We start from the raw sequence: 20,822 nt of genomic DNA, 5'->3' as shown, positions 1-20,822 counted from the left end.
GCTCAAGGCTCAACTGTATATGGTTACACACACACACACATACACCCACACCCACACATACACTCTAGGTGATTCTGGTGCATGATACTAGAATACCGTCCTCACCTGACATAGGTGGGTGCCTGGGACTGACTGGCCTACACTGTAGTGGCATAGGCTGGGATGTTGACATGTTTTACTACCTCCCTGGGGGGAAGTGTTAGCCATCTTTTTCCTTGATGCATAGGAAAAATTTCCAGTTTTCCTTCCAGAATACAACTAAAGACCTTGCCATCACGGTTCTAAGAGTCACCAGGAGTTACACAGGTATTTTAAAAATGCCAAAGTCTTCTCAGATGGGCTGGAAATTCCCAGTTCTGTCTGTGCCTCACGATGGGGGGCATTTTCCACACCTTTGATCACTCTGAATCTAGGGTTCCCCAAAGTGGCAACAGGGCATATAAGAAGGAAGTTGGGGAAAGAATGTCTCCTTTCAGGACAACAATCATGTTGTTACCTCTTATTGGGCTTTTTGGAAAATGGGCGGGGATGGGGTGGAGTGAGGTGGGAGGGTAGGGTGAGTATGGGTGGCAGGCTGATATTAGGAACAGAGCCATTATCTCCACTCAGGACTGGCTACTCTCTACCTTGGTTGGGTCCATTTTAGCTCAGGAGGACTCCTCTAAGGCACCCAGGGTTCGCCGCAAAGATTTTCTGTCACACTTGCTATTGAGACACAAAGAAACAATCTCCTGGCTCCCTTATCTTTTTTTTTTTTTTTTTGAAAAGTAAGATTTATCTATTTGACAGAGAAAGAGTGAGAGTACACAAGCAGGGGGAGTGGGAGAAGCAGGCTCCTCACTGAGGAGCCCAATGAGGGGTTCCATTCCAGGACCCTGGGATTAAGACCTGAGTTGAGGGCAGGCAGACACTTAACCTACTGAGCAAGATTTCATTATCCTTTCCTAGATTTGGCTCTGTAAATACAACTGAATTATGGCCAGCAGGTGGCACCCAGGTCCTGAACAAAGCCTTCTCTTAAACATTTCCCCCGTCCCCAAATCTCTCCCTAGATCAATTTAGAAAAAGAGCCCCTACCTTTGATGTGGCCCTCCAAAGAGGAAGCCTGTTTTTGTCAAAAGTTCATGGTATCAGGGCACAGGGGGTGCTTAGTCCTGACCTGGACATCCTATAAGAGCCGGACCAGATGGAATGGCCTGGAACGTTAGGTCTAAGAATCTGGACTGAACTATACTACCCTCCCTATTCCTCAAAACCACACATTAAACTCACCAACTGATCCAACTTCTGATGACTTTTTGTACTGGGTGTTAACTCAGACCTAGACGCAAAGTGGACCAGCTTCTGGGGACAAAGATATATAAAGCATTTACCCAAGCATCCGGCCCTACATGGCCCAACTGCCTTCAATTATAGCAGAGAAACAGTCTGAGAAAACTCTTTAAGTTAACACACCCATTACCAAGGGTTGCTTTCCCTCTTCCGAGACAATGGTAGGCAACCACACAAGGGGTCAGCCTCTGTTCCAGAAGCTACCATAGCAGGGTCTTTCCTATCCCTTTGTTCCTACCATCATCTTTGGCACATAGTAACCCTCAAGAGAAACAGTCCCTGACTGGATTTGTGGCATGTCACTTGGAGTGACACCTGAGTCAGCTGAAGATCCTGTTCCAGGATCAGACTGAGAATGTGGCCTTGGGAAAAGCCTGCTCTTCAGAACCTTGACTCGGGCTACCAGGTTTGGAGTCATGGGATAGACAAGTTGAGGAGGTGTAATCTGGTGATTTTGCTAAATCACTTCCTGTGCTAGGACCATAAGGTTCAGGGTACATTTACTGGCTATGGGAAAGGAGGTTATAGTTCTCATCAGGAGAGGCAGAGTTGCTGTCATTCTGTTGCCTAAGGCCTTGAAAGTGGTCAAGACTAAATCTTAATATCTCATGGTCAGAAGAGTTTCTAGAAACCATCCACTTCCTTCCCAGATACCTAGGACTACATTAAGTCTAGGGATTTATATTCTTAAATCATAAATAAGTCTGTATAACTCTTAAAGCTCACACAAATTCCAGTATTTAATAATGGTATCACGAGCCTAAATCTGATTTTGGCTTTTTGTTTTCAGGTCTTCAGTGGGAATCTATCTTCCACAAATATATCTTAAAGATAATTAAGGGGTCTCCAGTTCTTTGGTCCCTAGGAGAACTCCCTGCAGTTCCCAGGACTCTGCCCTCTGTCCAGCACGGCTATGAAAGACTACCAGGTCTTCCAGTTCTGCAGGGTACTGGGCATGTCTTCAGCAGCCTCTAAAAAGGTGCTATGTTAAGAATACTGATCTCCAGTCAGCACAATTGGATTCAAATCCTGGCCCTAACATCTCCTAGCAGCTTGGCTTCAGGCCTCAGTTTCCTCATCTATAAAATGGGGACAGTTCCCACTTCCTAGAGCCTTTATGAGGATTAAGTGAACCACAGATACCAAGTGCTGTGCAGAGCCTAGCATATCACACATTTTCAGTGTCACTGGGGCAGACAGTGAGAATCCAAGGGGGTTTGAGAAGGCAGGTACCCAACACATATCCAGCTTCAGATCTCCGAGCCCAAGAAAGGCAAGTCCAGGATGGGGACAGACCACAGAATGCTCCCCTTTCTGTCTGGGGACAGCCATCTGGGCTTCCCGCAGCTGGGCCTCTGACCACAATCCCTCCCCAGCTCTGGATTTCCCATCTATTGGGCTTTGTAGATGCCATCCTACCGGCCAGGAGAACTGGAACAGATGCTGTGAGATCAGAGGACAACTCTGAGGAGTCTGCCAAAATGTTTCCCGCTCCTGATGTGGGGCTATGCCCATTGTCACTGGGCTAACCCTTCCTGCCCAGGCCCAGGGGGGCTGAAGTCATCTGTCTGGAAAATCTGCAAAATCGCTACCCCTTGTCCCCCTGGGTCACACATCCAGGTTATTCTGGGGTTGCATGGAGGCAATACATGCAGGCAAGCATGGAGGGTTCTGAGGGGGTGGAGGGGCTCTGCAGGCGGGTCACAAAGCCCTGGCAGACCCAGCCAATCACCTTCTCTCATGGGGGGGGGGGCGGGGGACAAGGACCTGACTCATAGGGAGGCTCAGCCTCTCAAAGCTGAATTAGTCAAAGGTAAAGAGGGTGTAGGTGGCATAGTCCCAGGGCTGGTGGGTACGAGCTCATGCCCACTCCAGCACATTGGGCCAGGGATCTGGATGGTGTTGGTTCTGGTAGGGACTGGAGCTTTTCCAGGGTTCTGTTCTTATAATACTTTTAGGTCATGTGGCTATTCTCTAAGGTCCTGAACCCTGCTGAGGTACCAGCTACTAGGACACATTGTACTGAACAATGATCTCAACTCTTAAAGAGGCTTCTCCAGGCTGGTCTGGGTAATGCTGTCATATGCCTCGTAGCTGCTGTTCAGCCTCCCTCTCCCTGGCCTACTCTGGAGGGGTGGACTGCTGGCCCCTCAGTGGGTAGCCTGAGGACAGAACAGGGAGCAGGGCTGCAGAGGCTGCTGTAATGTGTTAAGGGGAGAACATTTGTTTCTGCAGCCCTCGTGTGCCTGATGTTTCCTTAATGATCCTTCATGCTTCAAAAGCAGGTCTGTGTCTCAGAGGACACATACAAGTCATGTCATTTTATCTTCCTTCTTTAGGCTGTGTGGCTTGCCCTTGTCATTGGCCAAGTGACATGTTCTCCCTACCTCTGGAACGAGTGGATCTGACCAGTTGTTTAGCTACTTTGCCTCAATCCCAAACTCAGCCCTCCTCTGCTCTCATACCTCCTCCTGCCCCGCAGCCAATCCCTCTCAGAATCTTCCAGCTTCACTTCCTTGCCTTTTTGACAGACTGCTCATTTTATCCTCTAGCCTTGCCATCAGAAAGTCCACAACAAACTTGACATGCGTCGGTGTTGGGTTTTCTGTTTTCTCAAGCAGACCGTCACTCTTCAGGTTCCCTAGAATCTAGCTGCCTGCCCTATAGGAGACAATGGGCCTCTCAGTGGGATATGCACTAGAGAGTTACGAGAAGGCCTGCCTTCTTTCAAACAGCTTTCAAACCCTGGTCTACCAAGGTTCCTGAAATTCCCACCACAAATGACACTCTTATGGATTATAGCCTTCATCTCCAAAAAGCCTTAGTAATTCTCTCAATTTTGAATATGAGGAAATAAGGGCTCTGGGTTCAAGTGACTTGCTCAAGCTCAAGCTCAAGCACTGGCAAGACCAGAGCATGAGCCCACCTAAAGCCTATGCTCTGACTATGCCACCACACTGGCAGGAAAAGCTATTTGATCTTGCACAGCCCCAGTGTGCAACACCTTGCTCTGATTTGGGCCCCTGAACATTGAAAGAAGGGAAAAGAAATTTCTTCTTTGTGTTTCTTTTTCCAAGCTACTGCAACACTGTCTTTTTAAAGATTTTATTTATTTATTCATGAGAGACATAGAAAGAGAGGCAGAGACAAAGGCGGAGAGAGAAGCAGGTTCCCTGTGGGGAACCCAGTGTGGGACTCGATCCCAGGACTCCAGGACCACGGCCTGATCCAAAGGCAGACACTCAACCACTGAGCCTTCCACATGCCCCAGCAACACTGTCTTAGTTTCAGTCACCAAGGATTTACAGCCTGCTGACATATGGTGCTAAACACTGTGTGAGGCACCATAAGGGCACAGGATCATTTAAAGACAAGGATCTTGTCCTTAAGGAGCCTTTGTTTGACTGAAAAAGTAAGAGTAATTCATAAAACAATAAGAGATCCCACAAACCAAAACATATGAAGTGCTCAACTGTGAAAATACATTTGGCTGTTAAATGCTCCAAGAGAGTGCAAAGGATGAGTGTGGGTTCAGTCAGATGATTTCTGGGGGAGGGTGGCACCTAACTTGGGCCTTTAAAGATGACACGATATCAAAAAGAAGTGAAGAGAAAATGGGAAATTAGAGCCGTGAGAAGTAAGTTTGTTGTTACTTTTATTTTTTAAAATGGGCCAAAGACCAGTGATTGAATCTTAGAGGAATCTTAGGGGATGTGATCAAGAGAGGAGATAGGAGACATAGGTGATGTGTCAGGAGCCAAGGGTGGGACTGGTTTCAAGGAAGGGTTATCTGCCCTGTTTAATGAAGTTTCCAGACCTCTGATGGAGAAATGGTCATTAGATTGTGCAAGAAGACATGACGAAAGTCTGAGTCATCTTGCTGGAAGCTGGAAACAGAAGTTACACCTGAAGACAGTTACGGAGTCCCAGGTTATTTACCCATGAGGATGCTGAGCGGGAAAATCAGGAGTCTGTCATCCAGGGCATTTGTGTCTGCTGCCACGGCAAGTGGGGTGGAGTAGCAAGTGACTTGCCTGCAAGGCGGGGACACTGTGCTGCTCTTAGTGAAAGCTGGAAATGGTATATATAAGATTTAACATAGACTTGTGCTCTTCATCTTCGCCAACCTGCCCATCCTCCTTCAGAAACCATATCCTGTTCTTAAGTCCTAGATGGTAGCTGTCCAAGGAGGCTCACAAGCACAACCTCACGGTCTTTCTTTTTTTTTCCTCACGGTCTTTTTCTTTTCTTTTCTTTTCTTTTCTTTTCTTTTTTAAAGATTTTATTTATTTATTCATAGAGATGCAGAGAGAGAGAAAGAGGCAGAGACACAGGCAGAGGGAGAAGCAGGCCCCATGCAGAGAGCCTGACCTGGGACCGATCCAGGGTCTCCAGGATCATGCCCCGGGCTGCAGGCGGCGCTAAACCGCTGCGCCACAGGGGCTGCCCCCTCACAGTCTTTCTAAAGCTTCTTACAACACTGTGTCATGAATGAAAAGAATGGGAAAAAATTTAAATATAATAATAAAGTCTTAACCGAATTGAACGTTTGGAAAATATTTTAAGTATTCATTTGACATTCCGTTTAACTGTGGCTAATTCAGAACCCCCTTTGATCTTTAGTTTCGTTGAAAATCTTGTTGAAAAGCACTCTATTGAGGCAGGATGGAATGCACAAAATTTATTACTAAGGACTTTCCAGAGCCTCTGATTCACTCACTTGCTTATCGCCATTTATGGAGTGTATGTTCTAGCACTAAACCCAGGTGCAGGGCCTATAGGAAGGAATGGGACCAGCTCTGGGTGTTCACGGACCGGGGTCCGAGCTAGGCCAGTGAACAAATAACCAAAGGGCTTTACATTATGCTACAACCCACACGAAGGAAGGCATGCTGCTGGAGCAATCCTGCTTCCTGGGCCAGAGAAGGCTTTGTAGAGGAAGCATAGTTTGATGTGGGTCTTGAAGGAGAAGGTAATCAAACAGAGAGTTAAGAGGAGAGAAGAATGGACTGGGAAGAGAGAGAAAATTACAAATAGTTCACCCCAGAATGCATGCTGGGAGCAGGAGATAAGGTTAAAAAGGTAGACAGAAGTTACATACCAGGAGCTCTGTAAAGAGGTTTAGAGGGGTATTTCATCCTGGGGGAAACCCAGCAAGGGATTTTTTCCCCCTCCTGGATATAATATATTTATAACAATACAAAAATATTTATAACAATACTATAGTTAAAAAACTGAGTGTAATTTCCCAATCAAAATTACAGTAAATGAAATTACAGTGATTAGAAACTGCATTAAATTTATAATTTTTGAGGCTTTATTTTATATAATTTTCTCAGTAAAAACTGAAGAGATCCCCAAGTGCTGTTTGCAGAAATCAGTGCCCTGTAAATTTTTGGAAACTATTTTGAAATAATTTTAGATTCACAATTGCAAAATAGGACAAAGAATTCCCATGTATCCATATCCAGCTTCCCCAATAACATCTTACATAATAATTGTGAAGGCTGGGAAGTTGACATTGGTACATTATTAACTAAGCTACAGCTGTTATTTGGATTTATTTATTTATTTATTCATGAGAGACACAGAGAGAGAGGCAGAGACACAGGCAGAGGGAGAAGCAGGCTCCATGCAGGGAGCCCGATGTGGGACTTGATCCCGGGACTCCAAGATCACGTCCTGGGCCAAAGGCAGGCGCTAAACCGCTGAGCCACCCAGGGATTCCCCCATTATTTAATTAGTTTTTACGTGCACTTTTTTTTTTTTTTGGTGTACAGTCTGTGAAATTTCACCACATGTGTAGATTCATGTAATTACAACCCTACTAGGATGCAAAATTGTTCTATAACTTCAGGGAAACTCCCCTGTGTGGCCTCTCTGTTGCCACACTTTGTCCCCAACTCCAAACCCTGGCAAGCACAGATCTGTTTTCTATTGCTATAATTTTAAGAATGCTATATAAATAGAATTATATAGTAATCTTTTGAGATGAGTTTTTCTCCCCCTCAGCATGATGCCTTTGGGTTCTATCCAAGTTGCTGCATGGATTAAGAGTCCTTTTTTGCTGCTGAGTAGTATTTTTCAAGCAATGGTACAAATATGGATATACCACAGTTTATCCATTCACCCATTGAAGGATATCTGGGTGTTTCCAGTTTTTGGTGATTACAAAAAACCCCATGAGAACTTTCATCAGTCTTTTCTTGCTTTGTCTATGAAGGTCTGGCTCTGGGAGAGCTCTCTCTCTGTGTTTTTCTGTCCTCTGGAACCACAAAGCTGGTTGGGATTTGTAGCTGGGAGGCCCGGGCATTAGATTCGAGGGAGAGACTGAGACACAGGTGTACAAGCAAACTCTTTGGACTGACTGTTTCCCAAACTATGGGTTTGCTCGATCTAAAGCCAAGTCTGCCCCTGTAGGCCAATTTCTTGCTTCTTACATGCATTCTGTAACCCAAATTTGTGAACTTATTTCATTATGGCACAATTTTATCAAGGATAATTTAGCATTATAGTGGTCAATTTGGGGAACCTTCGATATGAACAAAGTTGAGAGTGCTTTAGAACAAAAAGGGGACAAAGTTTCAAACATTCAATTGTTTGCAGGATTATTGGGGCTGAATCCATTAAGGTCCAGAATGGCCTGTCTGAAGTTCTACCCAAACTTGCATAATACCTTCTTAAAGCTAAAGGAGGACTAAAATAGTTAAAAGCATAATACAGAAAGGACTCATCAGACCTTGAGCAGTTCTTGTAACACTCCTATGCTTCAGTCAAAAAACTCAGTGGGTGGGGATATGGATTTACTGGGCCATAAACAGAATAGTTATTCCCTGACCAGAACCAAATACTCTCTTTTTAAAGATTTTATTTATTTGTGAGAGAGACACAGAGAGAGAGAGACAGAGAGAGTGTGTGTGTGGAGGGAGGAGCAGAGGGAGAGGGACAAGCAGACTCTACGCTGAGTGCAGAGCCTAATGTAGGCTCAATCCCAGGACCCTGAGATCATGACCTGAGCTGAAATCAAGAGTGGGATGCTTAACCGACTGAGCCCCCAGGTGCCCCCAGAACCAAATACTCTTTTATCTTTAGTGCCTCACAAAGCTGTATATATTACAGTTGCAGATATATGGTCTGCTTTCTTTAGTGTTCCTTTAGACCGAAAGAGTCAACATTTGCTTGCCTTCTTCTGGAAAAATCAACAATATACCTGGACTGTTATGCTCTAAAGATTTTCTGAGGTAGCACCTACTTTTCACAGATCCTCAACCACAAACTCAAGGACCTTAAAGTTCCACATGATTGTTCATGTGGATGACCTTGTGTTGTGCTCTAAAGACACCTAAACTCTAAGACTAATTCCAGGGATCTACTGATTCCTGTCTTCTTTCAGAAAGGGCACAATGTTTTCAAAGAGAAGTTACAATTTGGCTAAAGTAAAGTTCATTGCCCAGGACATGATTTATCCCAAGGAGGCAAATTCTATACTTTCGACAGACTATAGGCCAGTCACAACTTTCCAACATTTCTAAATCATCACATTTATAACCAAGTTCTCAGTATGCAGTTCTCTTCCTTAGGAATCTAAACATGAAGAGGCCTTTTGTGGATTAAATTAGCCCTTCAACATCTTCCCACTCTGGGCTTACCTAATTATCATAACCTTCTCTACCTATTTGTACATGTGAGGTCTCGACAAACCTTTGGTGTTATGACTCAACCTCATGGGAATCATCAGACATCAACAGTCTACTGCCGTGTCTCTTCTCCTGTGGCAAAGCCTACTCACCTGTCCTAAAGGCAACAGCCCAGCATCTAGGCTAGTGGAGGTTTCTGCACACTTGGTTCTAGGGCCTCCTTTATATCTGATGGCCCTTCACGGTGTACAGTATTTGTAGTTCACTAAAAATACACCACATTTCTCAGTAAGTAGGCTTACCACTAGTGAAATCTTATTATTTTCTCCCTTACAGATTTTTCTATTCATTGTGGTAATACTTTGAATCCTGCTACCCTATTTCTAGATGTCATGTTTTCAATGAGGCGAATGGTTTCTGTGGTAGGAAAAAGAGATCGTTAGATAATTCAAGAAGGAGAAAAACTGAGCCTCGATTTAAGAACTAAAACCCTAGCCACTCAAGGGAAATCAGGGTTGCTTTCTTTTCTCCTCAAACCTTTTCAGTTCATGCTTTACAAGAGGCCTGGAAAGTAGGGCAAATCTTACTGAAGGTGGAACTGACAAACTGCTGCAGGCCAGCTGTGGGAGTGAAAGAGAGAGGTCAAGGAGAACCCCACAGTTTCTTGCTGCAGCACTGGAAGGATTAAGAGAAGTACAGAGGAGCAGGTCTGAGGATGAAGTGAGACCATACACGAACACTGTGAAGAATACCGAAGGGTATTACAAAACGTCATCATTAATGGGGCATAATATTCCATGCTTTATTAAATCAATCTTCAGTAGGTGAACATTTCTGATATTGAGATAGGGCTAGAATTCATATCTGTGAACAATCTAGTTTTGTCTAAATGGAATACTATCCTGTGGGGAGGGAATTACTATGTCAAGGGGAGTGGCATCTTTTTTTTAATTTTTATTTATTTATGATAGTCAGAGAGAGAGAGAGAGAGAGGCAGAGACACAGGCAGAGGGAGAAGCAGGCTCCATGCACCGGGAGCTCGACATGGGATTCGATCCCGGGTCTCCAGGATCGCGCCCTGGGCCAAAGGCAGGCGTCACCCAGGGATCCCGGAGTGGCATCTTTTAAAGCCTAACAGCTTTCCAAAAAGATGGTTACCTTTGATTTTTCTTCCAGAAGCTTGAGAGCTCATTTCAATACACTGTCACCAACATGGAATATTATTATTTTTTAAAATGTGTTGATATAAAAAATGTGTTGATCTAATAAAAAACTTTTTTTTGTTCTTTTAAAAAGCATTGCTTTACTATTGAAGGAGAACATTATTTCTACATTTATTACCCACATAAAAGTATTTGTGAACTGTTTGGGCTGTAAAGTTTGAGGAACCCATAAGTCATCCATGTGGTTTAACAAACATCTGGAGATTTTTGATAGTAAATTCTCACTATTCACACCTTTACTGAAGATCTAGGGTCCTGGAATGCATTTTTCCTGGCCCCAGACATAGTTACTTTTTTATTTTTTTTTATTTTTATTTTTTTTATATATTTTTTAAATTTTTATTTATTTATGATAGTCATCACACAGAGAGAGAGAGAGAGAGAGACAGAGACAGAGACATAGGCAGAGGGAGAAGCAGGCTCCATGCACCGGGAGCCCGACATGGGATTCGATCCCGGGTCTCCAGGATCGCGCCCTGGGCCAAAGGCAGGCGCCAAACCGCTGCGCCACCCAGGGATCCCCATAGTTACTTTTTTAGTAAATGCCTGATATTCCATGTAATTTATTCTGAGCATGAGATATTAGATTATGTCCTTATATGAAGGTTTTGAAGATTCACTTAAGGAAATTATAAAATGAAAGAAAATTTTGTTGCTATACTGCACTTATGCTAAAATGTATTTTGATTTGGAAAAAGTGGAAGTTTGGTAACAATGAGAGAAAATGCATATCACCAGGGAACCAAGAGAAAGCTAGATATTACCTAATATATGTGCCCCTCATATTTTTGCCTCATACTTTGGGGAAAGAGGTTAAGAAAGGGAAAATGACTTAGGGTTTCCTAAGATTCTGCAAAAGTGGGAGAAATAGAGAATTAAGAAAGCACACTTTAACTGCACCACCAAACTAGGTAGTCTTATGGTGTATTTCCTAAGAAATATATTGGCATGTTTAGCCACATGTAGTCAGGCAGCATGTATACATCAAAAGACTCCAAAGAACCTAGCTGCAGCCCTGCCTTTCATAATCTTCTGGGCTCTGGGCAAAGGTTGGCGTCTCTAGGCCTCGGTTTCTTCTTATGAAATAGAAATGCCTTTTGGACATCACTATGTGTATGGCTTATGGGCACCCAAAACACAATGCTCCGAACAGACAATTCATGGAAGAAGTGTAAGTGGCTGGCATGAAATAGGAATAATGTTTAAATTTACCAATGATTTTTACATAGTTATGTTGCTGCCTTATCATGAAGATTGAGGCTAACCTACGTGGGGCACTCACACAGAACCTTTATAGTTAGAGCTATTGGTGAGAGGTTGGTAATGCAATTCTGACAGAATTTTTAAGTCTTTGACATAGAGCCAGTAACAATGGAATTTGGTAGGGAAAGGAGATTAGAGACTTTTCTACTATTAGAGTAAGTTGTGAGTGGGATCTATATTGTAGTAGGTATCTTATGAGGCAGCATTCTGTAATCAGGAAAAGGGAGGGGCCTTTAGCAGTGACTGGCCTGGCTTGTCATGATCCTGGCTTTAGCTGGATTTGTAATAATAGGTGTTTCATAAATTTTAGTTTCTTTTCCTTTCTTTTCTCTTGTGGTGGTAATAACTGACAGTAGCTCTGAACTGTGTCCTATATGGAAGGCTCTCAGATAACTCTGTTTCCTTCAGATAGTGCTTCTCACATTTTAGGTGTCACCTCTCCAAAGGTCAGGGTAAGGTCCTAGGACCACCAAAATAGAATCCTTATCATTTCCTTTCTGGAGCCAGAATTCTGGCATTTTCTTTTTTTTATTTTAGAGGAGTCATAGTGTGGTACTGAGATGTTCCTGCACTGAGCATGAGGGTTGCTTGGATACATCATTTGGTCATTTATCCACATGTGAACATATGTCTATACACATGAATATTGAAGCATCTACTCTGTACAGAGATGATCAGGCCAGACGATTCTTCTCTCATACATGGATAGCTCCTTGTTTAATGAGTAGGACTGTTCATAGTAGCCAACTGCTGACTAGTCAAAAACTGTTTCAAAGGGTAATGATGTCTCAGATAATTTACTCTTTTGACTACCTCCCTAGAAAGTTGCAGCTTGTCACAAAAGCAGCTTAATATGATGAAAATGCCTCCTGAACCTACTGATACTGTATTCTCAACCTTCTCTCAGTTCCAGATTATGAAGTAGGCCTGTGAGGCTACCCTACTTGAGGTATATCAGGTAAGAGTGACATGTGAGGATATAGGAGGGCTGTTTAAAAAGAGGCCAGATACCAGGTGCACCTCAATTCCAAGTAAGCCAGGATGGTGTTGACTTAGGACTAAGATGGGACCAGATGATGACTTCATAGTAGCAGAAAGGACTTTCAAAAAAGAGACAGATGAGTGAGGTATATGCTCACCAGAGACATCATGAGTCCCTGGCAATGCCTATCAAGATGAGGGCCTGCACTGGAAGCCTGGGAGCGCAGGACACCTTGCAAACCCACATGTCCAGGCAGCAATGGAGAAGGATGGGGAGCTGGCTAAAGCTCTCAGGGTCCCTGCTCTGGGCCCCCATAGGCTGCTGGGCACTTCAGAATCTGGTCAGGGATAGCTCAAAGTTAAATGCACACAATGGTCATAGGATAATATCTTGATGATGAACAAACAAACAGAAACCCATTGTTGAGAGTCCAGGGAAATGCACTCTTTTAGACACAGGTGGTAAGAGTGTAATTTAGTAGTCTTTCTGGAGAGGGCAATTTCAATTTTAAAAAAAGATATTAAAAGCCTTTACATTTTGTATATTCTTTGACCTTATTTCAACTTCTAGGACTTTTGTACTAAAGCAGTAATTATGGGTACATGTAAAACTTTAGATGTAAGCATATTTATAATGAAAAACTGGGAACATCCAAAATGATCAACAATAATGAACAGTTAAATAAATCATCATACATCTAAACTACGTAGCTGCTTAAGAGAGCATGCTGCAGGAGAATATGTAATGACTCTGGCACCGCTGGTTGGCTAACTCAGCAACTATTCCCTGCACTCTTGTCCAACAGAGGGATGAGAAACATGAAATATTTGCTTCCCAGCTTCTCTTACAGCTCAGCCACCTTGAAACATGAGGTAACACTCGACAGGCTAAGGAGGTGGAGTGTCCTTGATGATGTCCTTGAGCCATTCTACCAGCCTGTACCTCCACTTTCAGACTCCTGTCATGTGAGAAAAATGCCCCTATTATTTGTTTAAGCCACTGTTAGTTTGGATTGGGGTTTGTGCTGTTAATCAACAGTGCTAGTTGTCCTCTGAGTTTACTTATATCAAAACACATCCCAACTGATAAAAACATGGAAAGATGTTTACAATATATTAAGTGGGCGGTTTTATGGAGCAGAAATATACCAATAGGCTTAGATGAATAATGTGAGGATATGTTCTAAAACAACCATTGTGCAGCGCCTGGGTAGCTCAGTCAGTTAAGCATCTGCCTTTGGCTCAGGTCATGATCCCAGAGTCCTGGGATTGAGTCTTGTCTGGCTCCCTGATAGGCAGGGAGCCTGCTTCTCCTTCTGCCCCTCCCCCCTTATGTTTCTCTCCCCCCCCCATAAATATATAAAACCTTAAAAGAAAATAACCATTGTGGTTTTTACCTGACAGTAAGGTCATAGGGGATTTTTATTTTCTTCTTCAGGTTTATCTGGACTTCCTAAATTATTTTACAATTAACGTATATGGCTTTTGTGACACGGAAAAAACTCAATTAAAAATATTTTTAAAAAACAGGGGAGAGAAGTATGGAGGAAAGCTGTGGTCAGGCAGTCAAAAGTTCTTGACAAAAGTTGCCAAAATAACCACTTAAAGGTTTCTGTTGCTTTTCATCTGGGCGGTTCAGACTTCTTTGAAGTGGTGGTTCAATACCTTCATGCTAGTTTGTCTGGTTTTAAAAGGTCTGTGCTAGCTTCTCACCAGGCAGGGCGCATCCTCTGGGATGCCCAGGAGGCCATGAGGGGCTCTGAGCTCTTCTCAGCTCATCTCTCCTCTCCACTGTGGGCCTTGCTTCCCATCTCCCCTCTGTCTCTCATTTTTTGCTTTCTCATAAGCTTCTTTGCAGAATCAATTAAGATAACCTATCTGAAAGCACTTCATACATTACAAAGTATAACAAAGGGTAAGGTATTTTTCTTTGTACTTCATCTTTATACTTTGTCCTTCCTCTCTTCCCTCACTGCTTTAAAATCTTTCACTCTTCTCCCTCCTCTTTCTTCTTCCCTCGTTCCTTTTTCCATTCCTCCTCCTGTCTCCTCTGGCCATGGCATAACAGGAACACAATAGGCCTCCACAGCCCTGTACCTGTGCTTTGGTCACAGTATACTTCTGGTGAACATTTGTCTGATACTGTGAAGTACATGTTTTATTATTTGGATATGATGCAGACACACACACTTATGTGTAAAATCAGCCATCCATATAAATGAGTGGAAATGTGTTACTTGCATCTCAAAAATTAAGGTCTTGTGAAACCTTTATTTTTATGAATCAATAACTGAGGATTGGTAGAAAGATTAGTAGGTTGGAAAAATGGCTGGCGGATGGAGTCAGGATCCCAAACTGCTGTGACAGGTTATGGCAAGAGGCTAAACCATTCAAAAGAAATACACATGAGGTTCTGCACTTGGATCTTAAAAACCAAATGGAAGGAAGACATGTGGCAGAAGACATAAGGATTTGCAATGGAGTATGCAAAGTACAGAAGGCTTTGAGATGGATAGGAGCTTCACATGAGTTATCTTTGTGCAGCTGACAGAGGCTGGGGAAGGGGCCACCACTGACTGAGCCCCTGGCATGCACCTGCCCCTCCTGTGCATTTTATTGATCTCATCTGCTCTTCACAACTTGGGGAGGTCTCACTGGCCCCATTTTACAGGCTTTATGTCTACTTCTTTACAGACTACTGATAAACCAACCTCTGTTTCAGTGTCTTCCACTGCCCCTCATTAAACTTCCTATGACTGGCACCTGCCTGCCTTTCCAGCCTCACTTCCCATTGCCTCACCCCCTTCCAACCTCATGTTCCAGCTATAAGACACCATACCAGCAGACTCAAACTTGGGAGATTTTTTTTTTGAAGATTTTATTTATCCATTCATGAGAGACACACAGAGAAGCAGAGACATAGGCAGAGGGAGAAGCAGGCTCCCTGCGGGAAGCCTGACGCAGGACTCGATCCCAGAACCCTGGGATCATGACCCGAGCCAAAGGCAGATGCTCAATCAGTGAGCCACCCAGGCACCAAAACTTGGGAGATTTTTATTCATACTTTTCTTCTTTGGAAACGCCTGCACTTCCTTGACACTAATCTTTATCTGAAAAATGCCACCTAATCTCAAGATTCATCTCAAGTGTCAACTCACCTGGAAAGTTTTCCTTAATTCCTACCTCTTTCTACTGGGCTGGGTTAGGTTGGCCTTCTAAGTATTTCTGTAATACTGTGTGGGCATATAGCTTATGCAGACAGTACTTACTACATTTATTTCTTCTACTTTTCTATGAGCTTTTTGAGGGCTGGCATTAAGTCTTTGCATCCTCAATGTTTAGTATGGTGCCCAGCACATGATATGCTTTCAAATGTTAGCAGAACAGAACTGGGGCTCAGAGAGATTAAGTAACCTGCCCAAAGTAACACAGTTGGTTAGAACTGGCTTGAAGCTTGATAATAGATTATAAAGTCCTTCTAGGATGAGGAGGGTGATAATATTCCCCCTTGGAATACTGAATTCAGTTTATGGGCAGCATACTTCTAGAATAACAAAGTGATCATGATGGTGAATGTAATGAATATACTCCTACTAGGTCCTGAGAGGATCTGCTGGAGAAACTGGGGTTTAGCTTAGAGATGGAAGAAAAATTCAATGTGACCCGAGAACTATCCTTAATTACTTAAAGGGCTAAGAGTGGAAGAGTAAGAATTAGACTTCTCTGTGGCACAAGGGGTAAAACTATGATCAAAGTGTTGAAGGTACAGAAAGACATATTTTGATCCACTGAAGAAAAACTTCCCAGCATGCCTAGTTAAAGGCAGCAAGCCTATTCTAGGAAGGGGTGAGGTCCCATCATGGCAAGTTTTTAAGCTGAGCAACACCCAATGGGGATGTTCTAGTAATGTCAAGAACCAGCCTGAACGCTGAACTAGGTGAGCTTCTGTTTTTAGGTGACCTCTTCAGGTCTCTTCCATTAGATGCTGATTCTATTACTGTTTTGTATGCCCTCCCTAGCCCTTGGCAATCTCTTACTCCTCTATATTAAGTGAATTTTAGGAGTGTACATAGTTCATTTGGTGATTAAGTATATATGTAGCCTGCTGCACAATATTTAAGTTACCAATTCTTTAAATTGTCATTTAATTTTATTTCCCAACATACTCCCAAGCAGATACATGCCTCGAAGCCAGGGATCACATATTACATATTATAGATCTTTGGTCCTACATATTTACACTTGTTCAAAATAGAGTAAGACTGTTTTAAATGCTCACTTCGTAACTTGACTTTAATTTGTCTGTTAACAGGCTTGTCTTTTATCTCCTGAAAATTCCCTGGAAAGTAAGAATTAATTCTTCATTAGATACTTTTCCTCCAGGTATTTTGCTATTCCTTTCAAGAGCTTAAAAAGGAAACACTGCAGGGGGCAGTCTCTGCTAGTTAAGGAAACTCCTGTCCTTTAATGTCTTGTCTGTTTCTTATGGCTGCCCAAAGACCCTAGAGGCAGGAGCTCCTCCTTTTAGATCCACTAAGTTCCAAGAGGACCAAACACAGATAAGGAAAATAGAAGGAATAGAGGTGAGAAGCAGGCATGATTGGGCCAAGCAGGCTCAAGATACAACACTCCCATCTGCTGTCTTTTCATTATCTTCAGTGGCCCACATATCAGTGGTCCCCAAACAGGGAAGGCCTAGCAGTGTCTCCAGGGGAGCTTTTCTAAATACACAGATACATGTACACACACACACACACACACACACACACACACACACACACACACCTCTTAAAAAAGATGCAGGTATGTGGAAAAGCTCACCAAATTTTTTTTTTAAGATTTTATTTATTATTTATTTGGCAGAGAGAGAGAGAGAGAGAGAGAGAGAGAGAACACAAGCAGGGGGAGCTGCAGGCAAAGGGAGAGGGAGAAGCAGGTTTCCCAATGAGCAGGAAGCCTGATGTGGGGCTCAATCCCAGGACCCTGGGATCATGACCTGAGTCAAAGGCAGACACTTAACTGCTTAGCCAACTGAGCCACCCGGCACCCCTGCCCAAGTGGCTCTGATTACTCTCTAACCTGTTTGAGAAACACTTTTTTCTCCTAACCCTATCATTAAGGAAGAGCTTTCCCTTCCTACCCCATTAATTTTTTCATTTATTTCTTTCGATCAGTAAAAACTCAGATTATTTTATTCAATGGGTTATAATACATTACTCTCATTTGTTCTGAAGCTCAAATTGTCCTGGTATTGGTCATTGGGAGCCGTTTCCCATGTATTTTTCACACATTCTCATCATTCTTGAAGTTCTTTACTTTCTGGAGGTATAAGATGTTCCAGGCTCAACTTGTACTTTCTCTGCCTCAGACTTGAAAGAAGCCATTTCTCTAAAGATTCCTGGTCCTGGGATCCCTGGGTGGCGCAGCGGTTTGGCGCCTGCCTTTGGCCCAGGGCGCGATCCTGGAGACCCGGGATCGAATCCCACGTCGGGCTCCTGGTGCATGGAGCCTGCTTCTCCCTCTGCCTGTGTCTCTGCCTCTCTCTCTCTCTCTGTATGACTATCGTAAATAAATTAAAAAAAAAAAAAAAAAAAGATTCCTGGTCCTCTTAGGGAGAGTGAAACAAACAACTTTTGAAGACTTAAGCATCATATTAATGACAAAAGAGGACCAAAGCAAGTCAAGAAAGGACAAGAAACAGCCTGCTCTGTGATTGTGACTAATAAGCAGGGATCAGCAATCATGAGTTAGAGCCCCCTCATTCTTTGTAAGTAAAGTTTCACTGGAATGCAGCCATGTTCATTCACTGATTTTTATCTATGGCTGCTTTCATATTACAACAGCAGAGTTGAGTAATTTTGACTGAGATTGTATGGTTTGCAAAGTGTAAAATATTTACTAATTTGGCCCTTGCACAAAAAATGTCTGCTGATCCTTGCTAGCAAGTATTTACATGCTATAGATAGGATACTTATCAAGAGGAATAGTGTGACTTGGAGATATTGTAAAAAGATTAATATCTTTCCTTATGTCTCTCTTAAGATGTCACCAGGCAGTACCTTTATCAATGCAAAGATAAAATACAAAGTTGGAAAAACTGTCATATGGCATGCTGTAGAATCTGGTTGTAAAGGCAATTATAAACATCAGGGTTAGTTATTATGGAATCTAGAAAAAATGATGGCTAGAAAGTAAAACTAGGGGTGCCTGGGTGGCTCAGTTGGTTAAGTGGCTGCCTTTGGCTCAGGTCATGATCTTGGGGTCCTGGGGTTGAGCCCCATGTCAGGCTCCCTGCTCAGTGGGGAGCCTGCTTCTCCCTCTTCCCCTCCCCCTACTTGCTTTCTCCCTCTCTCACAAATAAATAAATAAATAAATAAAATCTTTTTTTTTTTTTTTTTTAAGAGGGATGCCTGGTGGCTCAGTGGTTGAGCGTCTGCCTTCAGCTCAGGGAGTGATCCCAGGGTCCAGGGATTGAGTCCTGCGTCGGGCTTCTGGCAGGGAGCCTGCTAGTCCCTCCGCCTGGGTCTCTGCTAGAGACCCAGGCGGAGGGACTAGCAGGCTCCATGCAGGAAGCCTGATGTGAGACTTGATACCAGGTCTCCAGGATCACGGCCTGGACTGAAGGTGGCGCTAAACCACTGAACCACCCGGGCTGCCCTAAATAAAATCTTAAAAAAAAAAAGAAAAGAAAAAAAAGAAAGTAAAACTATTTTAGTGCAATTTTAACATTGTCCAATAAAGTGGCACTCTGTTTAGTTAACATTGGTATTCTGATCACTAGGACAGCGTGTCTTCTAGTGGAGAGAGGAGAATTAATCAAGCTTGACCATAGTGTGGATGATACATCATTTCTTAACATTTTCCAATTCTACTTGTTCTGATTTCATGTTCACAAAGCAAGCTTTGATTACCTTTCTGATTGTCAAGTCACCATGACAGGAAAGAAGTATATTCCTTCCTATATTAAATTCACTTTCTGGTACAAATATGCCTGAGCAAAATGCGCTTTTTTTTTTTTCAAGGATCAGTGATCTTAAGGAGAACTGATCATTAAAGTATCACATCTAGGGGCACCTGGGTGGCTCAGTCTGCTAAGCGTTTGCCTTCAGCTCAGGTCATGATCCCAGGGTCCTGGGATTAAGCCCCACATCAGGCTCAGTGGAGAGCTGCCTCTCCCTCTACCGCTCCCCCTGCTTGTGCTCTCTTGTTCTCTGTCAAATAAATAAATAAAATATTTTTATTTTATTCTTTTTAAAAAAGAAAAGAATAAAAAAATAGATCTAAAGACCTGAGAGGGTCTGGCTGGCTCAGTTGGTGGAGCGTGGTGGAGCGTGAGACTCTTGATCTTGGGATTGTAAGTTTGAGCCCCACGTTGGGTGTAGAGATAACTTAAAAATAAAATCTTAAAAAAATACCTGAAAGGCTAGATCCTGAACTGTGTCAGTTCCTTTAGAACAAGCACACAATAAAACAGCCAAACAGCCAGATCATTATTATATTTCTTTCAAAGTGGGCAGATGCCAAAGTATGCTGAAATGTTGGACAGCTCCCACCCACAAAGATTAGGGCTCCAGCCAAATCCTGGGGGTATCCTGGGAGGGTTCCTTAAAGTCAATGCTCCCAATAAGTCTCTGTCTTTTGGGGGAAGCCCATCTCCTAGTCATAAGAGCATGGTTCTCAAGATGTCCATTATAGTCCTGGCTTTCCTGCTAGACATGAACTTATGAACCTGACTAGTGGCCAGGACCAAGCTGGGCCTAGAGAAGTAGGATAAAGGACAGGAACTGCCTTATCTTCTAAATTCAGCAAACAGAGTTAGTAAGGCTGAGAAGGGAGCAGAGGGCTCACCAGCTGGTCCTCAACTTGGCCATCTCACTAGCCAGGGACTCACACCCACATGCACTGAGTAATTACAGCAGAATGTATTAACATAAATTCAGTGGCAGAGGCAGCGTCTCATATTTGTATTCTCAGTTCCAAAGCATGGTTCAAAGTAGGTGCTTAATGTCTGTGAGATGACCTGTCCTCTTTTTCCCTCAAACAACCCATCCCGAACTCATAGAAAAGGTTCACATTAAAAAAAAAGAATCTGAAAATATTACTTTGTGAAAATAGTGTCCTGTTTCCCCTACATGACCTTAAAATCATATTTTTTGATAAAAACAGTGAATTGCTGTGCAGCCCGGGTGGCTCAGTGGTTTAGCATTGCCTTCAGCCCAGGGCCTGATCCTAGAGACCCAGGATCGAGTTCTGAGTCGGGCTCCCTGCATGGAGCCTTCTTCTCCCTCTGCCTGTGTCTCTGCCTCTCTCTCTCTCTGTGTGTGTGTGTCTCTCATGAATAAAATAAATAAAATCTTTTTAAAAAAGTAAATTTCTATAACTTTAG

The 20,822-nt window shown here is 43.1% G+C and overlaps 1 protein-coding gene across 2 annotated transcripts in view; it reads right to left on the bottom strand.

Annotated features, from left to right (window-relative positions):
* Positions 1-20,822, bottom strand: part of MAPRE3 (microtubule associated protein RP/EB family member 3) — a 54,267-nt gene that overhangs the window by 8,765 nt on the left and 24,680 nt on the right. The gene's annotated exons all lie outside the window — the stretch shown is intronic.

Source organism: Nyctereutes procyonoides, unplaced genomic scaffold (assembly GCF_905146905.1).
Source record: "Nyctereutes procyonoides isolate TBG_1078 unplaced genomic scaffold, NYPRO_anot_genome, whole genome shotgun sequence".
Taxonomy (NCBI): Eukaryota; Metazoa; Chordata; class Mammalia; order Carnivora; family Canidae; genus Nyctereutes; species Nyctereutes procyonoides.
This window is presented reverse-complemented; position numbering and strand designations above follow the sequence as displayed.